The sequence below is a fragment of the Carlito syrichta genome, unplaced genomic scaffold, assembly GCF_000164805.1.
Source record: "Carlito syrichta isolate Samal-C Ts95f unplaced genomic scaffold, Tarsius_syrichta-2.0.1 Scaffold307118, whole genome shotgun sequence".
Taxonomy (NCBI): Eukaryota; Metazoa; Chordata; class Mammalia; order Primates; family Tarsiidae; genus Carlito; species Carlito syrichta.
In genome coordinates, this window is record NW_007251214.1 from 516,655 (window position 1) to 535,942 (window position 19,288).

The window sequence follows — 19,288 nt, forward strand, 5'->3', positions numbered from 1 at the left end:
CTACATTTCTTATTTGCTACATTTCTGTTGAGATGAATTATTTATACAGCCATTGAACAATAAACCCTTGAAAACATATTTTATGATGTAAAACAATTCAAGAAATATATGACCAGTATCAAATTGAAATACAATGCATACTTTCTATATAATATCTAGACTCTGCCTCACAAAATTGTGCCCTTTTCCATAAAATCTTTTCAAATTGATGACTAACAATTTATTATATTTGAACTTACTAAGTTAGTCTGGATGTTGTAGTAATAAAGTTGACATCAATTTTATAATGACTTTATAAAATTTTTATCCATGCTTTCAAACTTGAATCTTTTGAAGAATATATAAACTCCTTGTCAACTAGTATGTTTTCAATTTTCATACAATTATGTTTGTAACCATTTTGCATCTAAATTTTATTTAATGATGCTTCATGGACTCATATTTTGAGTACTATATACTAAGCACTTATTATATTGTATTTTATTTAATCATTAAAGCAAAATCCTTGAGTTACTGAATATTTTCTTTCCATTTTACAGTTGAGGAAGCAAAATTTTAACAAGTTTAAGACTTTAAAATATGATCAAAGTTTACACAGCAAATAAGTAGGAGTATTGGGAGGTTGAAAACAAGCATTCTGACTTCTACTCTTTAATTCTTAAGTTATATTATCCCTATTATATGAGCTTATCATTTTCACAAAGTATATTAACACATATGCAGTTAAAATTAAGTCTCTAACTTTGAATTTGTAATTGTGATATCTCTTTAAGGACATTGGATCATTTTGCCTGTGTGTCTGTATACTTAATTTTATTTATTTTTCAAATATTTACTGGTTTGAAATTAAAGAACTCAACTATTTATTTGCCTTTTATAATATGAGAATAAACTAATACACTTATAAAGTAGTCTACATCTTTCAAAAGTACAAAAAGTAGAATAAAATGCATAATATTTAATTCATTGTTAATCTGACTATATTCTCATCTGCAACATTGAAAATTTTCTATTTGCTGTACACAGTGGTTCTTTGCATAAGGAAAAATATCCTGAACACTAGAATATCAATCTTCTTCAGTAAAATGGAGAACTCTTGTCATTTATGCAATTCATAAAATCAGTTTAACCTCCCCAGATGTAAATGTTTGTATCTATAATTTAAATACTTAATTACTTCCAGTCAAGAAGGAGGCATAAACATTTCTATCCCTAACTTTCTATTTGCTAAAAAAAAAATAATAATCTAATTATTGTAGTTTATCCTGAGGAGACTTTGGGGGAAGGTCAAAAGGGAGTATGGCATTATATAACAGCAGAGAAAAACAAACAAACAAGCAATCTTGCTTTTCAATTTATCCATTAATGTAAATTTCTGATTTCTGTTGCACAGTGAAACCTATCATCCAAATTCTCCACAGATCTTGTGAATCATCGTGCCTCAAGTCCATTTGATATGAAAAGTCCCCCTTGTCACATCTGAAATGTCTAGCGTTTCTTCCCAATTGTAATTACTTGTTAAAAGTCGACCTTATGCATTACACCACTGAGGATTGCATATTACTCTATCTTAGGGGGAAAAAATTTAGAAACTCTTAATATAGAATTTAACATTGATTCAATAAGCAGACTTTCTTCTAATATTAAAAAATACTATTATTAAGCAATATTTCTGTTATTTTAATTAACCCTAAGAATACACTATTTCTCACAGCTCTTGAAGCCAGGAAATGGCAGATCCTTGGACATCTTATTCCAATTGATGTCTCTTTTTTATGCCAGGCACAAGACCTTATCTTAGTTGTAACACTTTGCTCTCATAAATCTCTGGACTTGTATAAATATTTCAAATACTAGGAAACATGAACCTTTGATAAATGTTCTAATAGAGGTATGCATGAGGAAATAATCCGCACCTGAAATCTTAAGAATAGAAGCCTCTAATCACAGTATTGGTTTGCTCAGAATTTGTCATTACCTTCTTATCTGAGTGTCATCTCAGGTTCTTTGGTGACTGCCTTACTACTTACATGAAAAATTTATCAACATCTAGCATCTTTCTCTTTCCCTCTCTCTCTTGCTATCTGTCTCATCTACTACCTAAAAATAGGATGTTTTATATGAAAGATCTTTCTCCAGTTTTTTTTCTTTTAAACTTGGATCATAATCGAATATTTTGCAACTAAAAATTTACATTTGTTAATCTCTTAGGAAATTATTATTTCATAACATTACACTCAAAATTGCTTATGTTATAAAACTTGAAAACGCAAATATCTTTGTATCAGGATGTATTTATTACAAAGTCCATGTCCTCTGGAATAGATCATATGACTGAGATAGAATATTTAGAATAAAAATATTCCACAACAGTAATATACTAGTGATATAATAAAACATAAAAAAGCATGCATATTGATGGACGAAAATACATGAAAACTTTTTTAATGAGCGCTTTCATTAATGTATACAGACATTTGATTGATCTAAATACCATACTTAGCTGAAAATGAGACTACCAGAAACTCTAGTATTGGATAAAAACTATGAATCCAGAGGTAAAGCAAAAAACAGATCTGACCACCCATGGATATGGTTGCTAAAGAAAGGAAGCCTCCTTAGGTACTTCCCTTTAGCAAACTTACTGAAAATTCTGTATAAACAAAGTTAAGTTTTTCCTAAACCTGATGATCCAATTTCCTAGGAAAGCAGAATACCAGCAGTAACAATGTTCACGAGGACTACAGTTGCTGGAGGCAGACACATAGGAAAGAGACAAAGTATAGAGGCAAAAGTTTCTGAGGTTATCACTTAATTCCAGTCCATCCTTTAACTGGTGCCCTAATGGGAACACTAAAAACTTAGAACATTCAGTTAACTTTACCAAGAACCAAAATATATGCATTTAAATTTTGGGGTGCTAGATGTAGTTTTTTTAAATTATCACTTAAAGGAGATAATATATACCAAAATGCCTATACTGTAAAATACTGTATTTAAAATGTTGCCTGGTATTATGAATAACATTCATGAATATCAAAATTAAATTGCATTAATGAATTATACAATTTAGAAAATTCATTTCTATGGTTCACAGTATTTTTGTGTAATGGTAGATAACTTACAACACATTTGAATAATAGTAAATAAGAGGCAGCATTCTGTTTGATCACTATAATTTACTATCTACCCACTTCAGCATCTCTCTTCTACAGAGTTTCATGGGCACACTCAACTGCACTGAGGTTTTCATAGTATGGCTCATGCCATTTTAATCAAGCCAAAATTTTCTAACATCAATGACTTAATTTTACGTTCTAGAGCTATTGTTCCACGAGTTCAAACATTGCATTTTGTATTGTGTATATCTTATTTTATTCCTCTGTTCCCCCTTGTCTGCTTATTTTTATATATTTAGTATACTATTTTCTTAATTTATTGCCTTTCTAGATTTAGTCTTTTGGATTTCTTACTCTTGTGCTAGGAATCACACACACATATATATATATATATATATATATATATATATATATATATATAAATTATCATACTTCATCTTCAATTATTAGTTTACTATTTCAAGAAGGATGTAGAGGACTTATAATCCTGTAGGTACTTTACTTTTTCCTATTGATGTATTGTTATATGCACATACAAAAAACTCTATCATGTGAGAATTTTATAGTTATCATAACTTTTTAAAACTTAAGAGTAGAAAAATAGTCTTTTCTGTTTACCAGATGTTGAACATTTGTTGCTTTTTTTTAATACCTGAGGATTTATATCTCCTTCTAGTACAATTTTTCTCTAGCCTAAAGAATTTCCCTTAGCATTTTTGTTTAGAAATGTCTGATGGCAAGAACTAGTTTTGATTTACCTTTATCTGATGGTTTTGATTGACCATTATCTGATGATTCTTTTGCTTTCGAAAGGATACTTTTGATGGCTATAAAATTCTGGTTTGATGGTTCTTTTTCTTCAATATTTTCAACATGTTGTTCTGTTCCATTGTGGCCTGGCTATACTTAATATCTGGTTAAAAAATTCAGAGTCATTGATCCCTTTCTAAGAAGTTAAAAATAACATAAGAGAAGTAAATACATAAATACGAAAAGCAGAGAAAGACAAGATAATAAAGTTATGTTACTTTAGTGTGAATATATGGGTAAAAATGACACGAAGTTTATTTTTACTGTCTCATGGATACAATGATAGCTATAACAATAGATATCCTATAGAAATAAAAATATAATTTGGTAAATGTTCAAAATATGATTTCAAAATATGCCATCTTTCCTATCAAATATGTCTAAGTAGCCTGTATATTGTCTGTGTAGGACACCAAAGTATTGAAAATAGAGACACTGTATCATTTTATAATACAGTTCACTTTATAAAATAAATAAGTAAATAAGCAGCATGAGCAAGATAGAGATTAATTTCCTTCTCATTTACAAGAAGTATGCCATGGCTCGAATGATACATTCACATTCAGTTGGGGGTGGGATCGATGGAGAGTGGGCTGTCATTTCTATACCATCCTTAGTATAGGACTATTCCTATTCAATTTCACCTTTTCACTCAAGATACCGGTGAAGTCCAATCATCATATCTATATTCCAGAGAAGTTAAACAAGACAAGAAAGAGAATAACCAAATGATGTCTTTTCATTTGAGTTCATTATATTTAAGTACCTTTCCTGGGAGATTTCCACTGGTCACCTCTACAAGTAAGGGACACTGTAAATTATAGTCTTTTAGGTAACCACAGTGTTTTTTTGGAAAAAATCAAAATGGAGTTCTACTTGTAAGAAGGCAGGAAAGAATGAATACAAGGCAAGTAACTATTCATCGTTTCCAATAAACATTAACTTATATAATTTAGATATTACCTAATAGCCAAGATATGACAACCTAAATTCCCACACAGATATATAAAATAAAGAAAGTGTGGTATATTTATTCAACAGAATACTATTTGTGTGCTTTTCTTTTTTAAAAACATTACTATTTGCTAATATAAGGATGATCTTAAAGGACATTATGCTAAGTAAAATAAGCCAGGTACAGAAAGAGAAATACTACATGATTCTACTTAAATGAAGTATCTAAAACAGTCAAACTCATAGAAACAGAAAATAAGAAGATGGTTGTCAGGAACTGGAAGGAGAAGGGGACGTAAAAGTGTATAAATTTTGTTTATAATAGATGACTAAATGCTAGAGATCTGCTGTACAATATAATACCAATAGTTAACAATATGGGATTGTGCAATGAAGAATCCTCCAAGAGGATAAATTTCACATGAAGTGTTCTTATTATCAAAAAACAAACAAAACAAAACAACACAGAAGAACACAAAGATTGTTTGTATAGAGGTGACAGATATATTTACTATCTCAACTGTGGTAACAGTTCACAGGTGTAGGCATAAGTCCAAACTCATCAAATGGTATATGTTATGTGCACACTTTTGTAAATCAATTATAACTCAATACAGTTTATAAAAAGTAATAAATTAGTCAGGTGTGGTAGCACGTGCCTATAGTTCCAGCTACTTGGAAAGCTGAGGTGGAGGAATCGCCTGCCCCAGCAGGTCAAGGTTGCAAGTGAGTGTGCCACTGCACTCCAGTTTGGACGACAGAGTGAGATACCAACCCCAAAATAAGTAAATACATAAAAAGTAATAAGTTAATCATGTGCTCCAGCATTTTACAACCTATAGAGATGTTCACTGTAAACAGTTTCATGGTTTTATAAACCCAAAGAACACATATCAGAAGTAGCTCCAGAGACAATGAAAACCAGATGCTCATTGATTGGATGAGGGAATGGAAGCCCACAAAGACTTTGGATAAACTTCTCAGTGTTAGTGTTGGAAAAAGAATATTGTTTCCAGGTCCAAGCCCAATGGTATTTCCAGCACATCATACTTAATTAGAAATAACTACATTTTCTATGCTAGAATTCAAGTATATTTTTGGTGGGAGGAGTTAATTTAGGTAGGATTTTTTTCTAAAATTACTGTCCACATTTTTCTTAATTCTTCTACATTTGTAAACATTTTGTTCCTCATAGAATAAAGCTACATTAAAAATCAATTCATTGATCTGAATGACAGATTCAAATAGCAAATTTAATTTAAAGGTAAGCAGTGGTAGGAAATGCTTGCATATAATACATGTCAACTAAAATTTTGTCAGTAATGGAAGCAATCAGAATTGTTTAAAGGACTGTAAAAGGGCTGAAAGTAATATACCTTTGCATTAAAATTTAAGTAGTATTTTACATTTGAACATGTTTTATACATGTGGGCAAGTATAAGAAAATTATTAAGAATCATATACTTCTGAGATTCATGTTTATGCTTGGTTAACAGAAAAGTATAAGACAAAATGGTGAATGTGTATTGGCATTATATTGGCGTGGGTTAAAAGCCCAAATATACCTTTACATAAAATAAAATTTACTCTGAGAAGAAAATTAAAACACTCAGTTTCCACTGCTTCTTCAAGGGGATTTGGTCTTCATGCAAATACATGGTTTTGGTTAAGAATTATTTCAAGAATCTACTGCTGCATCATAAGTAATCCAAAAGGTTAATGGCTGAAAATTACAACATGGTTATCTCCCAGGTTCTATGGGTTATGAATCCAGGTACTCCTTACCAACATCCATGGGCTCTTAAAAGACCGCAGGCATCTCAAGGATCAACTGGGAAAAATAGTTTCCGACTCAAACACATGGTTTGACAAGATTCTATTTGTTGCTGACTGTACTGAGGGCTCAGTTGCTGACGAGCTGTTGGCCAGGAGACTTCTGCAATTTCTTGTGCTGTGTGTCTCTCCAGGGAGTACACCATGGCAGCTTGATATATCAGAGAAAGAAATTGGACAAGAGAGAGTGCTAACAGATGGGATAAGGCTAGCAGGGTTTTGCACTCAATCAGAGAAGTGATGACCTATCATTTTTGCCATATTCTATCCATTAAAGGCATGTCTCCAGGTCCAGCCCACACTTAACAAGAAGGGTTACACAGAGATGTGAATATCAGCAAGCAGCCACCATTGAAACCCTTCTCAGAAGTTGCCTACCACAGGTTTAACTGTCATTATATACTTAAAATGTAGAGGACTATGACTAAATACAGCAGGTGTTTAGTATTTCCACAAATACTTTTTGGCAAATACCATGTGTTTTAGGCCCTTAGACTGCATCAGAGAACAAATTGCACAAATCCCCCACTAACATGACAGAAACGGGGAGACAAAATGAGTAACAAGCTAAAGACTGGAGTGCAGTGGCCGCTCCCGGCCACCGCAGCCTCGACCTGCTGGGCTTCGGTGATCCTTCCGCTCAGCCTTCCAAGTAGCCGGAATTACAGGCATGCGCTACCACGCCCGGCTGATTTTTTGATTTATTGTAGAGATGAGGTCTCGCTGCCCAGGCGGGTCTCGAACCCGCCGGCTCAGGCAATCCACTCACCTCAGCCTCCCAAAGGCCCAGGATTACAGGCTGAGCCACCGAGCCCGGCGGTAATATGTTTTTAAAAAGTAATTTATGTTGTAGAATCAAAGGTAAGTAGAAGAGACCAAAGGGAATTGGAAGTATCTGGCATGGTAAGTTGGAGATAACTTGTAGTATTAAAAATGTAATTTAAGAAAGTGTGTGTCGGAAATGTGATTCACGCAGAGACACTGGCAGGTGAAGCAGTTAGTGAAATGGTTATCCAGAATAAACAGCATAGGAAGTAGAGATAAAGATGAGGTGAAGGTACTAAGATAGGAACATGGTTGGTATCTGAATCAGCATGCAAGACAGTGTGGCTGAAAGTGAGGATGAGGAAGAGTTATACAAGAGAAAGCCGAAAAAATAACAAGGGTTATGTTTATGCAAGGCTTTACAAGCTATTTAAAAGGACGTAAGTTTTTATTTTAAGTGAAGGGGTAGGCAATTACAGGGTTAGAAACAGAGGATTTTTGAAATTTAACTTGCATTTTAAAACAACAACATAGAGCCGGGCTGGGTGGCTCAGCCTTTAATCCCGCGCTTTAGGAGACTGAGGTGAGTGGATTGCCTGAGCCCGCGGGTTCGAGACCCACCTGGGCAAGTTGGCGAGACCTCATCTCTACAATAAATCAAAGAATTAGCCGGGTGTGGTAGCGCGCACCTGTAGTTCCGGCTACTCGGAAGGCTGAGGCAGAAGAATCGCCGGAGCCCAGCAGGCGAGGCTGTGGTGGCCGGAAACGGCCACTGCACTCCAGTCTGGGCAACAGAGTGAGACTCCAACTCAAAAAAAAAAAAAAAAAACCGACAATATAGACTTCTACACTCACATATATTATGGGTGGACCTGGAATGGAGTTGGGGTTGAACAAGGAGATCAGTTAAATGTCAAAGGAAGAAATTTGGAAAGATGTGATGACATATTGAGGACACTTCTAGCTAAGAAGGAATTAAGAACAGAGTTTTTTCTGGAAAAGCTTTTCAAGCCGGATACAGTGACTCCCGCTTGTAATCCCATCACTTTGGAAGGCAGATGAGAGAATTTCCTGAGCCCAGGGGTTCGAGACCATCTTGGGCAATTTGGCGAGACCTCATCTCTACAATAAATAAAGGTAAATTAGCTGGGCCTGGTGGTGCACGCCTCCAGTTCTAGTTACTTGGAAGACTGAAGCAGAAGGATCATCTGAGCCCAGGTCAAGGCTGGCGGTGGCCGTGAACATGCCACTGCACTGCAGCCTGGTCAGCAGAGTGAGACTCCAACTTTCCAGATACAGTCAAGAGAATTTTATGAGAGACTAGATATACAGTAAGAGAAAAAGAGAAGATAAAAGATGATTCTAAAGGTTTTGGGTTGCAAGGTTATTGAGCAGAAAAACTAGCAGGATGGAGCCATTACCAACTGTCACAGGGATGATTGTGTTTGTGGTAGGTTTTGTTTTCAGGTACAAAAATTTAGAAGTGTTATTTTCGATATTTTTAGTGGAAGTGCCAAGTAGACAATAGGGTATAGACATTTTGAGTTAAGGAAATAATTTTGGCTATGAATATGCATGACACATGACACTCTACAGCTAGAAAAAAATAGTGAGTGTATTTGGAGAATAAAAGAGGTATAGGATAGAACCACTGGTCATTTCAACATTAATAATAATGTGAAAAAGATATCATCTAATTCAGAGTAAATAGCAATTTAAGATTTTTTAAAAATTTAACTCAAATTAATTTGATGTGTGCCAGTCTACCAAATAACTGGTTTTCACTTGAGAAGTAAAGTACATTTTAGTTTCTCTGAAAATAAAAACTATTACTTTTTTTATCTCAAAAGCCTGCAAACATGGTTTAAATTGAGAGTTAAAAAAGACAAACATTTTTCAATTTAATAGAAGCTATTTTCAGTTATCAATCCATTAACTTGTCTATCTGAAATATTCATTTATGCAAAAATATATATATCTAAGTTATAAATGAATATAAAGTAACAATAAAATTTATAATATTTAACAACATTTCTAAGTTAGTTATATCCTTCTGTTATTGTGTGTGTGTGTTTGTGTGTGTGTGTGCGCGTGCACACACACACACACAAAATATGGGCTCTGGATGCTATTAAAAGACTCAAACATAACACTGGTTATAAAAGGCAGAAGGTAATTTCTCATTCATATAATAGTGCAAAAGTATTCCAAATTATTAATATGGACCTACACTATAGTGTCTTGGTCTTTATTTCTTTCAGTAGAAGTTGTGTTTTTTTTTTTTCCATCTTCAACACAGAACTTCTTTCTTTGGGTCTAAAATGGCTTCTCTGACTCTCACAAATATGCCCACACTAAGCCTCTGGGGTGGAGAAAGATATAATATAGTTTGTTTCTTTTTTCCTCTTAAAAATTTGGATGAGAAGTTGTACATATTGCTTGCATTCACATTTCACTGGACCTAAACTAGTCTTTGGTCACATGGGGCTTCAAGGAATAATAGATAATACAGTCTGTAACTGCATGAATGAATTCAGAGGAAACTACCAGTTTTCTATTTGCCAGTATGAAAGAATTAACCATAGAAAAGTCTTGATTTCTTTATATGTGAGTAAATTATATAAAAATTGATGCCTTGTATTCTATGCAGCAGATTCACATAAATATCTGCAGATCAGTAAAAATTATACAATTTAAAAGTGTATAAAAATAATGTGAGTTTCCAAATATTTAACATCATGTAGGAATTAAAGTAATTTTTTGACAATTTTTAAGGAAAGTATTAAGTTCCAAACAAAATTGAAGGGAAAGTACAGAATTTCCTGAATAATTCCTGCCTCCACACAGAGATCCTCTCCATTATCAGTAACCCCAGTCAGAGTGTTATGTTTAGTAAAACTGATGAACCTACGTTGACATATTATAATAACTCCTGTTCCATAGTTTATGTTAGAACACTCTTGATGTTATGCATTATGTGGATTTGGACAAGTGTGTGATGACATGCACCCACCATTATGGTATTATACAGAGTAATTTCACTACCCTAACAGTCCTCTGTACTCTACCTATTCATGCCTCTGTCCCACCAACTTCTGGCAATCACTGATCTTTTTACTGTCTCTATGGGTTTGCCTTTTCCAGAATGCCATATGATTGGAATAATACAGCATTTAGTCTTTTCAGATTCACTCCTTTCATTTAGCAATATTCACTTGTTTCCTCCAAGTCTTTTCATGGCTTCATAGCTCATTTCTCTTCTTAAGCTCAATAATATTCTATTGTCTGATTGTATCACAGTTTATTTACTCATCGACCTACTGCAGGAGTTCTTGGTTGCTTACAAGTCTTGGGAATGACAAATAAAGCCGTTATAAAAATTAACATCCAGACTTTTGAGTGAATTTAAATTTTTGACTCCTTTGGGTAGATATCAAGGAGAACAAAATTGTTGGATTATATAATCAGATAATTTTTAATTTTTCAAACCCTATCACTAAACTGTCTTCCAAAGGGACTCTACCATGTTGCATTCCCACCATACTGAGAGTTCCTTCTGCTCCACTTCCTTGTCATCATGTAGTGTTGTCAGTATTCTGGATTTTATCTTTTCTAATATTTATATTGGTTATCTGTTTGCTGTTTTAATTTTATAATTCCCTAATTGTACACGATGTGGATAATCTTTTCACATGCTATTTGCCATCTCTATATCTTCTTTGGTGAGGTGACTGTTAAGGTAAAAAAATCATTTTTTACTCGGGTTGTTTGCTTTTTATTGTTTGTTGAGTTTTTAGCTCTTTGTATATTTTGAATAGAAGTCTCTTTATCAGATGTGTCTATTGGGAATATTTTCTCCCGGTCTGCAGCTTGCCTTTCCTTCTTTTAATGTAATACTTTGTAGAGCAGAAGTTTTTAATTTTAATAAAGTCCACCTTATCAATGCTTTCTGCTGTAGATTGTGCCTTTGTTGTTGTGTCTAAAAGTTATCACTATACCTAAGATCATTTATGTCTTTGCCTATGTTATCTTCTAGGAGTTTGATAGTTTTACTATTTACATTTAGGTCCGGTGTCCATTTTGAGTTAATCTTTATGAAGTGTGTAAATCTGTGTTTTGTTTCACTTTTTTCCATTTGCTACAGCACTATTTGTAAAACAAAAGTATATTTCTGTGGATATAAGATATGCCATCAAAACAGAAAACCCAGTGTTAATCCTTAACTCTATAATTTACTAGTTACTTGACTTTTGATAAATTACCTAACTGCTCTGAGCCTCCATTTTCTCATCTGAAATATAGGGCATACAGAACTTCAGCCAATTTCAAAGATTTGCTAGAATGACCCAACAAAAGAGTGTGAATATCAAAGTGTCTTGCTAAGTACAAGATATCATGAATATATAATATATGAATAAGCTGACTCTTTTACTGAAGTCATAAACTTATTTGCCAGAAGTAAGTGAAATTATATTTGTATTCAATAAATAATTTCTCTTATGTAGTTAAAATATAAATATTAATATACTTTTTGTGAGTGTTAATTCAGTGCTAATATTCTTATAGAGTAGGCTCTTTTTGTAGATAATCAAATTGAGTGAACAAACAAATGCTTATTTGGAAAGCAATGAATATATTTGGATGGACAGGATTATTTTACTCTAGTAAATTTTAAATGATTGGATCTTTAGGAACTTATTTTCATGTTATTTCATGCAGAAATTCACATGTACAATCATCAATGTAAAACTTTAGCACAGATGAATTAGGTGTACATCAAGAATATAGATGATTTGAAAGACTGATGTTACAATCGAATATAAGCAGGTGTGCATGTTTGAAGGCTCATGACTTCCATATTCAGTGATTTCAATATAAAATCATTTTAAGAAGTACAGATTCAATTTTCCCTATCCCCACGGCTTATTCTTTCCTACTTAAATACTGCAAAATGATTCTTTAATGTTTTAAGTAAACAATTTGTCTCTCACTTTAGAGAACCTCATTAGATTAGCAAAAGACACAGCAGCAGCCCTGGGTGACATTCTGTGTGGTTAAACTGCCCCATATTCTCCAAATCACCAAGTCATCTTCATGTGGAATCATCAGTGAGGCATCAAGAGAGAAAGAATATGAAGCTACTCCCTAAGTAGTACCATCTTAGAGTATGGCAACACCTGTGAATAAATTAGATGATGAACCAAACTTAAAAAGCACTCAGAGAAAACTGAAAAACTCAATTAAAAAACTCATAAACTCTGTGATGCTGCTTTCTTAAGTAACAGCAACATCTATGAAATAGCATTAAAAAGTAGATATAACCAGTGAATCACAAGAAAGTTTATAATGTATTCATTATAAATAAAGCATTGTTGGTATGCATTTTAAATCTTCAGTTTTGAATTCTTTTTTCACTTGTCACTTTCTTCAACCTACATCCCTAATAGATACAGATATAAGAAGAAAAAAAAGCCAAGTAAGGTAGTGTCTTACTTAAGAGAGAGATTATATTATAGTTGTTTTTATTGGATTCATTAAGGACCTAATTATTCTATTTCATTCTTGCTGCACATTGTGGATATTAAGCAAGGAATTAAAACGAAGAAAAATATTCTTAAAAGAAAATTAGGGGTTACAAATGAAGATTGTCAGGTAAACTTAACCTAGTTTATAGGTCAGGGAAATTATGCCTGAAAAAACTATCTCTATAATCAAGCCTTGATGAATGAATAAGAGTTTGCAAAGAGAAATGCCAAAAACGATATTAGGAGTGGCCTTTGACAAGGTCAATAGCTTATAGAAAAGCCCAGAGGTGAAGAAAAGTCCAGATGCATGTAAGAAATATAGAAAATTTAATAGAACATGGACCGACGGTAAAATTGTTCAAAGGTGTGACTGAAATAATCTGCCTCAAGCAAGGTAACACGCAAGATAAAAATCCCCAAGTGAAATGCTAAGACTAATAGGGTATTTCATTATGTGAAAAAGTCTTTCTATTTTTTAAAAGTGATTGCTCAATGATGACTTTTTTAAAAATCTTTAACTTTTTAAACTTATGTGACGGGAAAGACCTGGTGAATATATGAGTGATAAATTAATTTTTCCTCAGATATCCACACCTACACCCAAGGGCAGAGGGTCCTGGTTGGACTCCAGACCCAGGTTCCTTTTCCAATTTGTTGCAACTACCAAAATTAAAGGCCTGGATCCAGGAGGGTGTGAAAATACCACAGCCCCAGGCACTACAAATAGAGGTGTTTCAAATGTTCCACATATTGTTAATGCTTTGCAATATCTCTATCTCCTCTGCTTGATCTTTTTCTTAAAGGTAAGAATTGTGGCTTATTTATTTTCTTAGCAGTTCAGTATTAAATACAGTGCCTGAAAATAATAGGTGCTCAGTAAATATTTGTTGAGTGAATTACTCTATTTTAAATTTGAAAAATTATTATAAATAAACACTGACAGTAACTTTCCTCATGTAGAAACTATTGCAAAAGACACATTATGTTTAATATATTCTAGAAAGTCACAAGCCCATTTTATAGTGAACTAAACTTCTGTTATATCAAGGAATGCATGCAATATCAGTTATTTTAATGCCCATATTAGTTTAAACTGAGCTTTTCACCATCTGTTCCAACTCTTAACCATGAATGCAAAAGAACACATTTCCCTATTACATTTGTAAAATGTAATATATAAATGATTTAAATACAGTTATGCACTCATGAAGTAATGCTGCATGCAGCTGGTGTAGGGATCCCTTATGTTACAAACAGAAGTAAAGGAGAAAGACTACTTATCTCTAACACAGAGTTTCATGCGGTATGACTTTTTTCAATGGCAGTGAAAGGTCAAGTCTTCACCACAGCACAAAATTGACTTTTCTTAGTAATGAATTTTATTTATAAACTAAAATTCTACCTGTCTCCATTTTGTTAAACCATCTATTCATGAGTATATTTTAATTTTAAAAAATCATTAAATTGTTTGAAGTTCTTAAATAATGAATATTTGTGTCTCTATATCAGAATTCTCAGTACACTTTATAAGCCTTTACTGATTTTGCTGTGAATTTTTTGGCATTTTTGGTAGGTATAAGAGCCCACCAAAAAAATAGTTTGCTGAGACTAATTCATGTATTGTTACCTATATAACCATTGATAAGAAGACATTTTAAATTTTAATAAAAGTGCTTTCTTTGGTCTCCTTATATCTGAAATTTGTTGTAAAATAGTTTAAAATAAATAAAATATGTGCTTTCATGCTGTTTGTCAAATCTATATCTATCCCCATGATAAACACTTGAATGACTTTGAAACCTACAGTTCTCCAGAGAATTATAACATTAAAAAGATGTGAAGCATAATAAGTATTTATATTTTAGGAAGCATAGGAAACAAGAATTGACAGGAAAAATGAACCAAAACTTTGAAACTCTTGCATTGCATTTAGGCAAATTGTTTCCCTTACCCATTGATTAAAGAAAACATAATTGTCATTGGAGTGTAATTGAGAAATTAGGCTATTTCTGCTATGACCTGTTTTATTACTGACATTTTGTGTAACATTTTTTAAAATGCAAAGAGAAAAAATTTAACTGTTTAATTATTGTGAGTTAGATTGGTGTCTCTCAAACTTTATTTATTAAATACATTTCTCAGAGAAGAAAAAAAACTAATAGACTATATTTTTACAAACTCCTGAATTAGCTTCAGATACATAGGCTATCTTTAAGATGTTATTGTGTATCATTAAAGATAAGATCTGTATGCATACCACCCCACACAAACACATATACTACCCTGAAATTTGGCAAAAATATTATAAGACAATATGAAGTAGTTCAGAAAAAGACCATAGAAATTCAACCAGAAGAACTGCCAAAAAATTAAGTGTAAATGTGATATTCATAAGGTGCTATGCTTTATTTAAGCTTTAATTATTACAATTTACCTACCTACTACAATGTTGGTCTAGTTTTATTTTTTGTGAGGTTCCATAATCATAGCCTGAAAAATGTTGATATATTGAATTCCGCAGTATAATTTCAGCATAGGACAGTTTCCCTAGTCTCCTGTTGTGATTTCTGCCCAGGAGATTGAAGTATTTAGAGATGAGATGTGTTCCATACAAATGCAACTATTTTACCACTCAAATTGTTTTTTGGTTTGGTTTATTTTGGAGACTAGTCCTCACTATATATCCCAGGCTGGACAGAAACTCCTAGGCTCAAGCAATCCTCCTACCTCAGTCACCTGAGAATCTAGGTGGGTAGCTATCAATGCATTCCCCTCTCAAGATAATTTTAGAATGAAAGAACTTGAGTTACAAGTATTCAAAAGTAGTACGACATTAATATTTAAATAAGATGTCTGAATAATTTAAATACAAGGAATAAAATTGTTAAAATAGGAAGTCATTGAGGAAGTCCTTATTTATATGAGCATTGGTGTTATGAAGTCTTTATTCATGAATTATACATCTCTGGAAACCTCAGACTCCTTGCTTTCCCAGGTTGAGAGTAAAACAAGGAAAACAAGAAAAGGGAGTTTGTGGATTCCCTTTCTTCGTGTACGTTAGATTTGCTCAGACACAGGAACCCTTTGTCTTTTTTGTGTGTGGGCTCAGGGTATCACCAAGATGACATAAACTTGTGATTCTCATCTGAGGTTCAGTGTCCTCTACTAAAATAATTGGTTGCTGGCAAATTTCATTTCCTTATGACCATATGAGGGAGGTTCACATTTTCTTACTTGATGTCAGAAAGTTATTGGTCATGTTGGTCAGAGACTATTCTCAGTCCCTTAACATGTGACCTATAGGCAATTTACATGACTCTTTTCTTTTTTCAGACCAGAGGGAGTTTTTCTGACACAATTCAATATAATCTCTTTTTTGGTTAACTCTAAGTCAGTTGGCTTCTAACCTAGCCAACTGGTAATACCATAGGAGTGATATTACCATCCTAGTCACAGATTCTGCCAACACTCAAGGGAAGGGAAGTATATAGGGGCAGGAATTTTGAGGCTCGTTTTAGAAACCTGTTATACTATGGCAGCATGATAACATCTTTACTGATATTTTAACCTTCATTTCATCCTCTTAGAATTTCTGTTTTGTGTATGTAGTATAAGGAACATATACTACAATAATAACTATATGATTCATAAGTATATGCATCCACTGGCATGAATCCTCAAAATGCCTTCTTTAGGCTACTTCCTTAAAAATTGAGTGTAGTGCTGAAGCTGTGGAAGTATATGAAAAAATTACTTTGGGAAAACTAAAAATCAAGTCATTGGAAATGGACTGAATATTTACTTCACCCTACCTTGCATTACTCCCTTTATATTTGGAGTCAGAGTTAAATAACTAGGTTTTGTTATTCATAAATCCCAAATGTACTGTACCCATTATAATGTGTCCACATAAATATTGTTTGTGAAAAGAAAAAGGTGCCTTACTGAAATTAATAATATTATGAGATAATTATAATTTACCCATTTAAAAATAATTTATTCAACCTAAAAGGAAATTGTCATATTTATTCAATGTGCATAGATCATTCATGTTTATGCTTTACTTCACTCTTTAAATACACATGCATTCTTCCAGAACTGTGAGGAGTCAATTAAATTCATATTAAAAATCAAGTATAGTGACTAGCACAGTTAGTGAACCCAAGAGATTCTGTTCCATTTTTTCAGATAGAGAATTATGACTGTCCCTGTGAATAAATATTAAATGTACATACAGTCCAAAACATGGTAGAAGTAGCTTTAGGGTGATATGATACTGAGAACTGAGAATCTGGGTAGGCATCTGTTAAAGCCTGAGTGTACTTTTAAAACTTTTTACTTTTTTGTTTTGTATTGACAATTAAAACAGTTATAGTTATAATTCTCTGACTTTAAATGTTGAGCTGTTTTCAAATTACCAATTTAAAAATATTAACTTTTCTTATAAAAATAGAAATTCACATGAATTCGCAATGATTATTTCATACCGAAACACTTGAAGTGAGAGGAAAAATAAGAAACTCTGTGATTTTATTTGTTATTATTATTTTGTGTTTTCTTAAGTAAAGCAATATATTTTGATTTTCCTAGAGATGCCATCATTTTTTAGTGGGTGAGCTTTGTAGCAATCACTGATAACTTCATTACCAGTCACAGACTAGTGTCTAAAATCTGTGACCAGAAGTCTCTCTTGATGAATAAATTAACAAGCTATTTTCTTTCCCTCTAAAACTAAGATGGCATTTTAGTTAAGCTGTATAGACAATAACTTCCCACATGAAAAGTTTCCAGCATTCATATATATTTATCCTGAGTTGAAAGGAAAGAGACAGCAATAAACTAGAAATAACATTATCTTTCCACCTAAAGTATGGTATGGCTTGGTTGAATAAATCTATGCATAAGTAAGATCAAGCATTTATACTGAGATAATAAGAAAAATCTATTATTTTAAATTATTGTTTTCATCTTGACTTATTTGCATTTTTCTAATAGGTCAATTGGATCGAGTATTAATTTGCATATTACCTTGCATTAATATTGTATGTTATGTGCTTTGAAAAAAGCAAGCAATGAAAGTTACATAATGAAAAATAATATGCCTAAGTTGGACAAGAAAGTACTACAATATTTTTATTAGTACATAGCTATACTGTCTATTAAAATTATGATTATATTAAATTCAATAAAATAAAGAACAAATAATTTTAATTTTATTTTATCATATGAATGTAGTGCATAAGTAAGAATTAACTACACAGTTGGACTGCATGTAACCTGGTTTGGGACCAGGAACCTTTTGTGTTGTTCTGTCCTCACCCCATCTCTTCCCTGGCAGTGCCCAAGGAACTGCTGATCCTTCCCTTGTGCTAATGTGATTAGTGTTCAGTTCCAGCTTATGAACGAGAACATGTGGTATTCTGTTCTTTGATTCTGTGATAGATAACTAAGTATGATTGTTTCCAATTCCATCCAAGTTGCTGCAAAGTCCATGATTGTGTTCTTAATGACTGTGTAATGAACCATCGTGTATATGTACTATATGTGCTTTATCCAGTCCACTTGCAATAGGCAGTAGAGTTGGTTCCATGATCTTGCTCTTGTGAATAGTGCAGCTATAAATATGCATGTGCAGGTGTCTTTTTTTGTAGAATGATTTGTGTTCCTCTGTGTATACTCCGAGAGAGGCATTGCTGGATCGCATGGAAGGTCAATTCTTAGTTCCTTTAGGAATCGCCACACTGCTTTCCATAGAGGTTTAACTATCTTGCACTCCCACCAACAGTGTAGAAACATTCACTTTTCTCCACACCTTCACCAGCATCTGTTGTTTTTTGGTTTATTAATGATGGCCATCCTTACTGGAGTTAGGTGGTATCTCATTGTTGTTTTGATTCACATTTCTCTAATGATTAGTGAGGCTGAGCATTTTTTCATGTATCTGTTGGCTGCTTGTATAGCTTCCTTTGACAAGTTCTTCTCATGTCCTTCACCTATTTTTTAAATAAAATTATTTGCTTGTTTATTTCCTTTCAGCTTGTTTGAGTTCCCTGTGGATCCTGAATGTTAGGCCTTCGTCAGATACATAATTAACAATTTTTTTTCCCATTCTGTGGGCTGCATCCCCACTCTCTTCATGGTTTCTTCTGCTGTACAAATGCTTTTCGGTTTGATAAGGACTCACATGTCTATCTTATCTTTTATTGCATTCATTTTTGGGGATTTGACTAAGAATTGGTTGCCTACTTGTGGGGGGCCAGCCTCTGCAAGTTTTGGGGAGTC